The sequence below is a fragment of the Hippopotamus amphibius genome, chromosome 4 (genome assembly GCF_030028045.1).
Source record: "Hippopotamus amphibius kiboko isolate mHipAmp2 chromosome 4, mHipAmp2.hap2, whole genome shotgun sequence".
NCBI lineage: Eukaryota > Metazoa > Chordata > Mammalia > Artiodactyla > Hippopotamidae > Hippopotamus > Hippopotamus amphibius.
This window is the reverse complement of record NC_080189.1, coordinates 1,823,592-1,834,887: the sequence shown is the minus strand read 5'-3', so window position 1 is coordinate 1,834,887 and position 11,296 is coordinate 1,823,592. Positions and strand designations below refer to the sequence as shown.

Sequence of the window (11,296 nt, the reverse complement as noted above, 5' to 3'; positions counted from 1 at the left end):
GCCAATGGCTGGTTCAGGTTAGCACTTTCACACCTGGACCAATTAAGTCATGTTTGGGGTCCAAGGGTGCAGCAGTGAGCAGAGTGAGACATCATGACGTGATGTGTAGGATGGCTGTGTGCACAGCGGGGACAAGGCAGGCAAGGTCCCCAGAAGCACCATAGGCAGATCAGGAAATGACAGACCCATCCAGCAGAATGGCTATACATCACCCACCGATCTGTTATCATCAGCAGGATTTGCTTTTCATTATATCATCCACAAACCACCCCTACACACAGAAATAACCTTGACATTTGTGTATTTATTATGTATCCAGCAACTTTACATACCAAATCCAATTGTTTTTAACATTTCTTTCAGAGTTTTTGGTGCTAACATTTAAAATAATGATTGATTTTTGTACTCCATTTTTAATTATTCTTATTATCAAGCCATTTTTGTGATTTTCTAGGATTTTCAGAATAGCATTAAATAATAATGAAATTACCAAGCACGCATGGTTTTTCATATTTTTAACAGATTTCCTCTACTGTTTTACTATTAAATAATATATAAGGAATTAGGAAATGGTATCACAACTGTTCCACAGGTGCAGATGAATGATGCTAACGCAGCACAGAGAGACAAGATAAGATACTGAGGACCGGCTTCCAATTCCCAGACCTGAGAAAAATCGTGAGAAGTGAGACAAGGAAACAGGTGGGAGCCAACAGTGAGACAAATTTGGAAGCACCCCTGTTCACTGGGTACGTGAGCGTGGCCTTCCTGAAACCGCAGGGTTCACGCAGTAGCTCATGAAGCAGAAAGTCCGAGGCAGGGACAAGGCATCCCCCTGGGGTGGTGGTGGCCAGCTGAGAAGCGTGTGGGGCAGAGACCTACTCTCCCCTGACAGCAAAGAGAGGCCAGAGAGATGAACACAGAAACCAGCCCCTGGGACAACAATATCTTAAAAAACTGGGGGGGTGGGGAGGGGGCGGGAGAAAGAGAATTTGGAATGGATAAAAATGACATGCTGTGACAATAATTACTCTGCCCCAGAAATCCTTACATTATATACTATTTTGAAATTGAGTTGTTCAAAAAATTACAAATACTATTAGCCAAAATCCTTTCCTTTTTATAGTTATTAATTTACTATGGTCAAATGTTTTTATTTTGTACATGGGGTGAAGTCAGTTTGGTTGATTATAATATGATTTGATTAGTATTATATTTCTCTACTGCCTTTCCAAATAGATTAAAAGCTGGGAACAGTAGCCGTGGTTTACACTTCTTTTATGTTCTACACAACAGCTATCATTTTGCTGTAACTATGATAGGTACTCAATAAATACTTACTGAATATAAACAAAATTGTAGAAAGCTATTGATAGCCAGGGATTCCATTTTTAACCTGGTCGTTATATCAAAAATACCTGCTATTGGTATTAACTCCAACTGAGTACAGAAGAGTGTGAATAGACTGGTACAAAGCCATTATCCATTCCAGCTTGAAAATCATCAACCTGTAACACAGCTGAGGATCAAAGAACATGATCGGGGGTGTGTGTGTGTGTGTGTGTGTGTGTGTGTGTGTGTGTGTGTGTGTGTGTGTGTGTGTGTGTGTGTGTGTGTGTGTGTGTGTACGCATGCATGCACACACGTAGAGGTAAATGTTGATTCTGTTTCATAGGTTTTTTGTTTGGAAGAGAAATGGGGAAAGGATAACCCCCTACAAGGCCAAAAGCATAAAGTTTGTAAGATAACTCTTGGGGCTTTCACTCAAAGTAAACTCATTTCTTACTTTACATATAATTTTAATAGTCTAAGTGTCTGTCAAGTTTTTACACTGACTATTTTACATACTATATAAAAGTGTCATTTTTTAAATAAAATCCAAAAATATCTGTTGTCTCTTGCAAGAACTGGGATGTGTTTCGGGCCAGAGGTGGAATACAAACATTGTTTTCTTGGGTTAAATCAGAAAAACATGTTTTATTTTTTTGAAAGTAGAAACCAAATGGGTGAATGGGCATCAGATACACATATACAAAAATCAGGCAAACCAAATTTGAAGGGCGGGGAGAGAGGCCAGCAGCCCGCCCCCAAAACAGAAGAGCAGGAGCAGCCCCCACACACTTCTGACCGACGTCGGGTCCAGCGGCAGCATCCTCCCATATGTGGGCCTGGGCCATCTGGACGTGCTGACCCGCCATGTTAACTCGCCCGGTGCACGGTCTCGGGGGCCTGCTCTGAGATTTATGACGTCTATTATTGAGTTGTAGATCAACCTAGATATTACATGTCAGTGTAAACACCTTTTCACACTCTTCACCATATAACTTGTCATTTTTAATCTCCTACACTGATGTTAAACATCTCCTTACCATCAAACTGTAAATACAGCATGGACCGTATTTTCTATGTGACTAAAAAGAATGATTGAAGAGCCGATTGAAAAAAAATTCCTTGATTTATTTCACCTGAGGTTCCCCAGGAATATGCTGTGATTTATGCCCCAGCGCAGGCTGTCTGATTAGTTCACTCTGGGCTCAAAAGGCAGACCATTAAAGGCATTACAATTTCAGCAAGAATGCTCTCTGCACGGTAAGCACAATAGTGACATCTTGTGCCCACGAGCTCATGCGCTACCGGCAGCCCTGCTGCTTCTCAGCCGAAACCTGGGCCTGATGAATCAGCACAGAGCCCATTTCACACAATTTAAGTCCTAAAACCGCTTGAGAATCCTGTCAGTGCTTCGGTCTATGAATCAACCGCAGCAGGGGAGGGTGTTTTTAACTTTCCACTTAGCATATACAGCACACATCGAGGGGTCTTACAGCTTTTTTCATTATATAAGAATGTCTGGATGGAAAAGAAAGAGCACTGGGCCGAAAGCCGACAGGCCAGGGCTCCTGCCCCAGCTCAGGCCGCCACAGACTCACCGTGCTGTTTCCTCGTCTGTAAAACAAAGGCCTGAAGTCTGAAGTCGACCACAGGAACAGTTTCGTATTGATGGTTCTTGCGTTATTTTTGTTACAAACACTGTCACAAGAAAATAGAAAGCATACATGGTTGTGAAATACAACACTTTGTATCAGACTGAGTTCAGACGGAGACCCAAGCCTTCCTCGAGCACGGACGACTGTAACAGCTAGCTACAGGCACCATGGGGCTGCATAAGGAACAACCATGAGCTGCAGGAGTACAAAACAAGCATGTACTTGTCTCATACGTCTGAAGGTCAGCTAGGCGCCAGCTGACACAGGCTGGGTCCAGCTGAGCAGCTCAGCTCTCCCTGGGAACAGTGGGCGTCCTGGGCAAGCTCCCAGGCAAGGATGCTGCGGGGGAGGGGCTGAGACACACAGGCCTCTGAGTGCAGACTGGGACCTGCACCGTCACGCCTGCCACACATCTGAACCCAGAGTCGAGGGGTGGGGAGGTACAGCATCCTTTGGGGGAGGGGGTGCCTGCAGAGTCACACAGTGAGTCACGTGCTGCAGAAAGGCATGAAGACGAGGGCAGGAATGCCACCATCACGCCAACACACACGAGGAAAAGCGAATCAAAGGGAGCAATTTCAATGTACACTTCCATTTCTCTTACAGAGCCAACACTGCGACCCAGCTACTGGAATCCACTTACTTAGCTTAACTTAATAAGTATTTGCTGTGACTACCTCGCAAAAAGTCTAGGTGTGGGGCCAGGACCAAGGATCTGGCTCAACAACCTCCCAGCATCTTGACCTCAGGTCCACATACACTCACCACCCAGGTGATGCGGGCACGCGTGTGGTGAACAGATGCCACCTCTCACTACACAAAATCCTGGAAAATACACACAGAATGAACGCGAGTTTCAAGCAACTGTGCTTCTAAAACACATACTCAAAATGAAAATGAACAGTGAAGCAGATTTGTAATCTGAATCAAAAAAATAAGAATTTCCTTTTTATAAAGAACCTCAGAATAAGAACCTAAATGTGAGAAACTTTGGAATATCTTAGTCAATAATCTGGATATATTAAGATTATTTTTAATTTGTTGGGACTAAAGTAATCTTTTCTTTCCCAACACTATGGCATTTTTATCCATGCATACTTTTGTGAATTACATACTTGGTTATTCTGTAACCAACACATTTCAAAAGCGGACTTGAAGGGTCTACTAATGTCAGAGCACCTGCCTCAGAAAATACATTATTAAAGCACTTTAACAATTTAAAACGTCTAAGTGTTAGCTGAAGAGAAACAAATAAAGCACACACTGTCCCTGGGGAAGGGAAGTGAGAGATGGGGCGCTGACCTGTTGTTAACGGGACGGACAGGGTGTCAGCTCTGCTGTAACCCTGGGAAAGTCCCCTTTGCTGGAACTGCCATCCTGTGAGCAGCCAGGACGCAGTTACAGGGAATCAGGATGAGCGGGGGAGGGGCACGGGAGACTGCAGAGCAGTATCTCTTACCCATCCAGGCTGGTTTACATGAAACCTCTGAAGACCCTCCTGGAGACACACACTGAAGTGCTGAGGAGCTAAGAGACACAAGCCTGAGATCTACATTCAAACGTCTCAAGACGGTACCTGAGTGTCCCTTATATCAGTCTTTAAACCTCCCTCTGGGAATCTAAAAAAATGGTTCAGATGAACTTATTTGCAGAGCAGAAACAGAGAGACAGACTATGGATACCAAGGGGGGAAGAGGGGTGGGATGAATTGGGAGATGCGGATTGACATACAGACACAATTGTATAAATGTATAAAATAGATAACTAATGAGAACCCACCTGTAAAGCACAGGGAACTCTACTCAGTGCTCTGTGGTGACCTAAATGGAAAGGAAATCCAAAAAAGAGGGGATATGTGTATATGTGTAGCTGATTCACTTTGCTGTACAGCAGAAACTAACACAATACTGTAAAGCAACTACACCCCAATAAAAATTAATTTAAAAAAAAACCTCCCTCAGGCTTCCCTGGTAGCACAGTGGTTAAGAATCTGCCTGCCAATGCCAGGGACACGGGTTCGAGCCCTGGCCCGGGAAGATCCCACATGCCACAAAGCAACTAAGCCCGTACACCATAACTACTGAGCCTGCGCTCTAGAGCTCACGAGCCACAACTAAGCCCACATGCTGCAACTACTGAAGCCCGTGCACCACAACAAGAGAAGCCACCGCAATGAGAAGCCCACGCACTGCAACGAAGAGTAGCCCCCACTCACTGCAACTAGAGAAAGCCCACGTGCAGCAACGAAGACCCAATGCAGCCAATAAATAAAGTAAGGAAATAAATTTATAAAGCAAAACAAAACAAAAACCTCCCTATGTGTTTCAAATGCTTCCAAGTAAAATGTTGAAAACAATTAACAAATATCCTCTGGAGGCTTCTGGTTGAGGCGTCACAACAGTCAGTTTTCGAGCAGATCTCTCAGCCCAACACTAACACCATGGATAAAATCTATCAAGCCAAAAAAAAAAAAAAAAAGACACGCTCCAGCTCAAAACCGCTACACGGCTCTACGAACCAACACCGACACACAAACGCAGAGCTGAGGGGGCCCCTGAAGCCACAGGCTCCTGGGAGTCAGGTTTGGGGATGGACCTGCCAGCGCTGAGTCAGCATCAGTGAGGTAACAGAGCAGAAAGGCTCCCACAGGGAAGGATCGGGTAGAGCATCTGATTCACGCAACACGGCCCACAGAACACGAATAACAAAGCCAAGGCCGGCATACCCCTTTCCTCCTTTTGATCATAAATGCAAAAAATCCAAATAAAATGTTAGGAAATCAGCAGTGTATAAAGATAAGTTATCATGGAAGAGTGAGATTTAGCTTAAGAATGTAAAAGGTCCAGCATGAGAATATCTAATCAGGAAATCTCCCAATTAACCTGACAGATTAAAGAAGAAAAGCCATGGCGTCTCCTCCATGGATTCGGAAAAACCATTTTATAAAGTTAACAGTCATTCATGTGATTAAACGGTGCAGAAAGTAGAAAGGAACTTCCTTAACGTGATCCCTCCTCCCCCCAAAGAGAGAAAACCCTACAGCAGGCTTCCCTCCCAGCTACGATGAAGGAGCTTGTGGCAAAACAACACATCTGCCAAGAATAAATAGCAAATCTGGAAAAAACACCCCCAGACAATCCTGTCTGGAAGCACCGGAGAGCCACGGAGGCCACCAGGATGTAGGGAACAGGATGGCAGCAAAGGAAAACCACAGGCAGAGCTGAGCTGACGTCGGCAGCTCTTCCCACCAAGGTGCTGGCTGGCCCTAAACAAAGGGCCCGTCCACAGGCCACGACTAAGAGGCAGAGACACCCACCAAGGTACTGGCTATCTCCCAAGGGTGGAGAAAGAGACACTGGACACGTGAGGGGGAAGGGATAAAAACTGACCCCTATGGTCTGCCAGTTTCTTCCTCCAAGTACTTGCTGGATTTTGAAGCTGCAAGGGCAGGAACCACTAAGTCAAAGAGAAATCCCAGGACACAACAGTAAATGTTCAGCCAGTTGCTAAGAAGTCAGGGGCTGGAGGTGAGGCTGGGCAGTGGAGGGGGCCTAGGTGATCACTGCAGGCTTCTGGGCTTTTGGCTGAAACACGGGGAGAAGGAACAGACAAAAACCTCTCAGCCCGCACATGGATAAAGGCCACCACACCCCCTCAACTTCCCAGCAGAGAAAGCATAAACTCTGCCTAGGACAAGAAAACATCATACAACATGCAACGTTCAGGAAAATAATGACTTGCACTAAAGAGACAGAGCCATCTGACCAAAAACCAAGGAAAAACAAGCCAATAGAAACAGGCCCACATTTGACAGACTTACTGAAATGATCAGATAAGGAACTTAAAATAGTCAAGAATATGTTCAAGAAAATGATGGAGAAAACGATGAAAGAAAAGGATACTCTCATCAGAGAACTGAAATCTATTAAAAAGAACCAAATGGAAATTTTAGAACTGAAAAATACAGTAACTGAAATTAAGAACTCCGAAGATGGGCTCAGTAGGAGACGATACTCAAAAGAAGGAAAGATTCATGAACCAAAAGCCAGGTCAAAAAAAAAAGTCTCCAAATCAGAGCACAGAAAGAAAAAAAGAGAGAGAGAATACAGAAGAGAGCAGGAGTGACCTGTGGGACTTGGGGGAAAGATCTAACACACGTGCAAATGGTAGAAATGTGAGTTGTTCCAGGTTTTTTAAAAAATAAATCTAGCAATAGAAAAAAAATTATATGTATAGCTGTATCTATCTTTCTACCTACTCCTATCCCAAAGAGCTAAAATAGCCAACATGTGAGGCAGATATACAAGGGCTTTATCAAAGTCTATTTTTCAGAGGCCAAAAAAAGAATTGAAAACAAAATAAAAATGGGTCTAGGTATACAATCAGTGGTATAACACCATGGAATCCATTAAAAAGGGTGAACAGAACTTTACCAGTGGACCTGGAAGGATTACTGTGTTTATTATTTGATTATTTATTATGTATTTATTATAAGAAATATATATGTATTTAAAAAGCAAAATACAGGGAAATGTGAGTGTATTCATACAAAACAATAAGCAAAAAAAAATACATGCCAGAACATGTGCTAATTATTATTGTTGCATGGAGAACAACATGAAATTATACACACCATGTTTTTCATAATCTTGTTGTGGGACCAAGAGAGGACTTGAGAAGGATGTGGACGTGAGAAATGACAGGGGAAGTAACACCAAAAAATGAAAGTATGCATGAAATTGTCCCACTGGCATAAAATCGTAGAAGCATGACCATCAATCAGATGTAAACATGGGCTGTCACGGAGCTGTGCGTGTTCAGTGGAACCTGTGTTTCCTTCAAGCGTTTTACAATGAAGACGTCTTAACATGTTATATTATGACATCATCAGAAAGTAAATTACTTTGGGGATCCACGGATATGAATCAAACTGGACCCAGAGTAAGCAGAAGGAGGAATATAATACAGGTAAGAGCTGAAATAAGATTAAAATTTGACTAACAATAGAGAAAAACCAATGTTTTTTGAATGATAAATAAAAGTAATAAATTTTAGTTCAAATGAGAAAATAACACATATTTCCCATATTAGGAATAAAAGAGGAGACATCACAGTAAATATTACAGATCCCGAAAAGATAAGAGGGAAATCTTATGAACTACTATATGACAACCACGTGACAATTTAACCAAAAATGATGAACTTCACGAAACACACAAATAACCAACATAGGAAGACATTAAAAAATGTAGAGAGATCCCCCCAAAAAAGAAATTGAGTTTGTAGTTTAAAACCTTCCTATAAAACTTTGTTTTATAAAATAATGCCTAAAGTGGGAAAGAATTTGAAGACACAGGTGTTTCTGTATGTTATTAGAAGAAGCGAAAATTGACACAAGCTTTCTGGAGGGAAATTCAACAATATACGTCAATTTTTTTTAATTTGTACAATCCTTGAGTACATTTCTCAGTAGGATGAAGAGCATGGATGTTCTGCAAGGCGTCTGGTATTACTGACCCCAGAAGTAGACAGGTAGGAGCGTTTGAAAATATCCATCACAAGGTTGCTGATATTTGCAAAAACAGAAACTGGAAACAAACTGGACAACAAACAATACAATTAAATTAACTAACACGAAAGCAACGTAGTTAAATAAATTAGCGAAACCCCATTACATCCTCACAGTGGAACAACTGGCAGGCTTCTGTGACGTTGATATAGATCTGTATTTATTGAATGCGAAATATGTTCACAAGATAACATGATATTTAAAAAGGTTATAAAATAACATACCTGGTAAAAGTAAGTTTTGTTTTCTTTGAGAGCGTCTTTCCGTATTATCATGGCAAAAAAAAAAAAAAAATACCTGGGAGGGTTTTTACCAAGACGTTAATTATGATTATTAGGGCTTTTTCCTCTTTCTTCTAAGGCTGCCTTTGCTATCTGAGTTTTTTTCTAATGATCATACACTGATTTTCAGTCCACAGTTTCAGTTATAGATGTAAAGATACGCTCGAGTATGCTCGAGTCCTTGCCTTTCCACCATCAAGCCCTTATAAAACTAGTGCTGTAAAACGCGTGAAATCGAGCAGAAGTACCACCGCCTGTTCTTACGCATCCTTCTGTGACCACCCTGATAAAACACCTGGAGCCAAGAACTCTGGCGTCCCTGCCACGCGGACCTCACTCAGGCCGGCCTGCTGCCTGATTCGCGCGTTGCAACATCAGAGCTGGTGAGGACGCACACCCAAGCCAGCAGAGGCATTTAGGCAACGTGAAGTCAGCTCGGAGGGGAGGGGAAGAATTCTAAAGAGCCTAGGAGAAGGGAACAAAATTTCAGCACGATGGACTTTTCATGAACGCACTCAGAAATTCTTCAGAGGCTGTTAGAGCAACTGTTTCCTTGATCATCCTAGTCCTGCTTCTGATCACCCAAGTGCTGGGGAATAAAGCTGAGCAGGTGCAGCCAGGACACGAGGCTGTCCCCTATGTAATGAGACTTCTCCTCGGAGGAGAGCGAAGTGGTACCATGTACATTCAGGGTCCATCCAGGACCTGGGGGAACAACGAAAACAGGCAGCAGGACTTGGTCAGAGGCGAGTGTTCAACGTGTCAACTTCACCACTTTTAATCTTCGGTGTTTAAATGAAATAAAGTAGTCACCAAAGCAATGAGGTCCTCACGTCTCTGCCTGGAGCAGAAGAGCCGTGAAAGCCAAGTCCCGCCTTTGGGGCAGAAGCCTCTGGGCGGATGAATGAGTGGAGGGAAGGCCGCTTGACTGGGTGGAGTGGAGGGCCCGAGGGGGCGGGGGGCTGCGTCCCGGGGGCAGACGGACCCCTGGCCGGGCCCGGCCAGTTCCAGTACACTCCCGGCCTGCTTTGGGCCCAACCGGACTGCCATCAAGAGCTATAACCAGCTGGAAATGAAGGCCCAGCCACAGGCACGAGCTGGACCTTCTCACGCCTGGACGTCCCGGGAAGGTGGTCCTTAGGGTGCGGGGAATGAGGGGCCCCCCCCGTCCTGAAACCCCAGCCCCACCTCGAAAGCTCGCTCAGCTCTAAGTTTTGGTGACCTTGTTTCCTTGTCGTCACAGCAGACTCAACCCCCAAGGCCCCTGGGAGCCCCTCCCCAGGGTCTCCGCCGCCCGTGGCCCCCACTCCCCCCACAACAGCAACTGGCTCCTGACTTGTGGTTTACATCCCCCCAGACGGCAGGGAGGCTCCTAGAAACGAGGGGCTCCATCACTCACCTGTTAGGTCCCTGCGATTTATGACCTACTAAGTACACACTCTGAATGCAGTTATCAAGCACTGCGTGAATAACTAGAACAGATCCACCTCTGTTTCAGAGGAGAACTCCAGGGAGAGAGGCTGCTGGGTCTTTTTTCACAGCACTAGGAATGAGGTGAGGGTAGCAGCTGGAGCTGCAGGAGGAGGAGGGGCATGGGGTCCTTCCCCCTTCCTCTCGGGGGGCAGCGTGTGAGGGGAGACGTGGACGCGAGAGCTGGGAAGGACCTGACTCCAGGCCTCAGTGAGCTCTGCAGGGATGAGGGACTGGGAAGGAAGAGAGATTAAAAGCGCAGCCCAGGCTAGAACGGAAGGGAAATTCCAGGGCCAGCTCTCCAGGCCAGCGTTCCCGGGACTTATTCATTCGTAAAAGTACCTACATCTGAAATTGCCTGTAAAATCAGACATATTTTCTCCTGACAATTTTTCTAGATTGGGTAAAGAAAGATATTAAATCCAATTTATAATATCATAAATTTTCCAAATTTGAAGAACTACTTTATATTCTACAGGGAAACTCGGGCCAGAGGGATCTCGCCATAATCCTCACCTGCTCCTTACAGGCTGCTTTCCGACCGGGAGCATCTCATTTTACGGTCCCATTTTTCTAAGTGATATCCTGAACGAAGGAATAATTTAGATAATAAATCCATTTCAATTACTGTCCATTAGAAGACAGGAAAACATTAAACCCAACCAAAGCGGGTGGGAATTATGGGCTGTCCTTGCAGGGAAAATTAACTTAATGCGTCCTCAGGTAACACCACTCTACAGCCAGCATGAGCTCTTCCTTATGAAAAGAGCACGTTCCAAACAAACGACATGCTTTTCTACAGCACTTGTGGATGGAGGGAGCACGGTTTTCCACTTTCCTAACACAAGTCAGACCCCAGGGCAGAAAGGAAATGGGAGTGACACCCCTTTTCTGACCCTCTGTGCCCCCATCTGGTCCCCTCTCCTCCCCTTCTCTGACTTTCCCACACGTCCAGACGGAGGCAGGCAGCTAACCTGTTAAGGGGTGGAGGC

At 44.5% G+C, this 11,296-nt stretch overlaps 1 long non-coding RNA gene across 1 annotated transcript in view; it reads right to left on the bottom strand.

The window, feature by feature from the left end:
- Nucleotides 1–2,022: 2,022 nt before the first annotated feature.
- The window catches only part of LOC130851729 (uncharacterized), a 30,996-nt gene continuing 21,722 nt past the window's right edge, over nt 2,023–11,296 (bottom strand). The window contains exons 2-3 of the long non-coding RNA XR_009053261.1: nt 2,928–3,027; nt 2,023–2,273 (exon numbers count right to left, since the gene is read on the bottom strand). This is a non-coding gene — a long non-coding RNA (uncharacterized LOC130851729). The remainder of the gene's footprint in view (nt 2,274–2,927; nt 3,028–11,296) is intronic.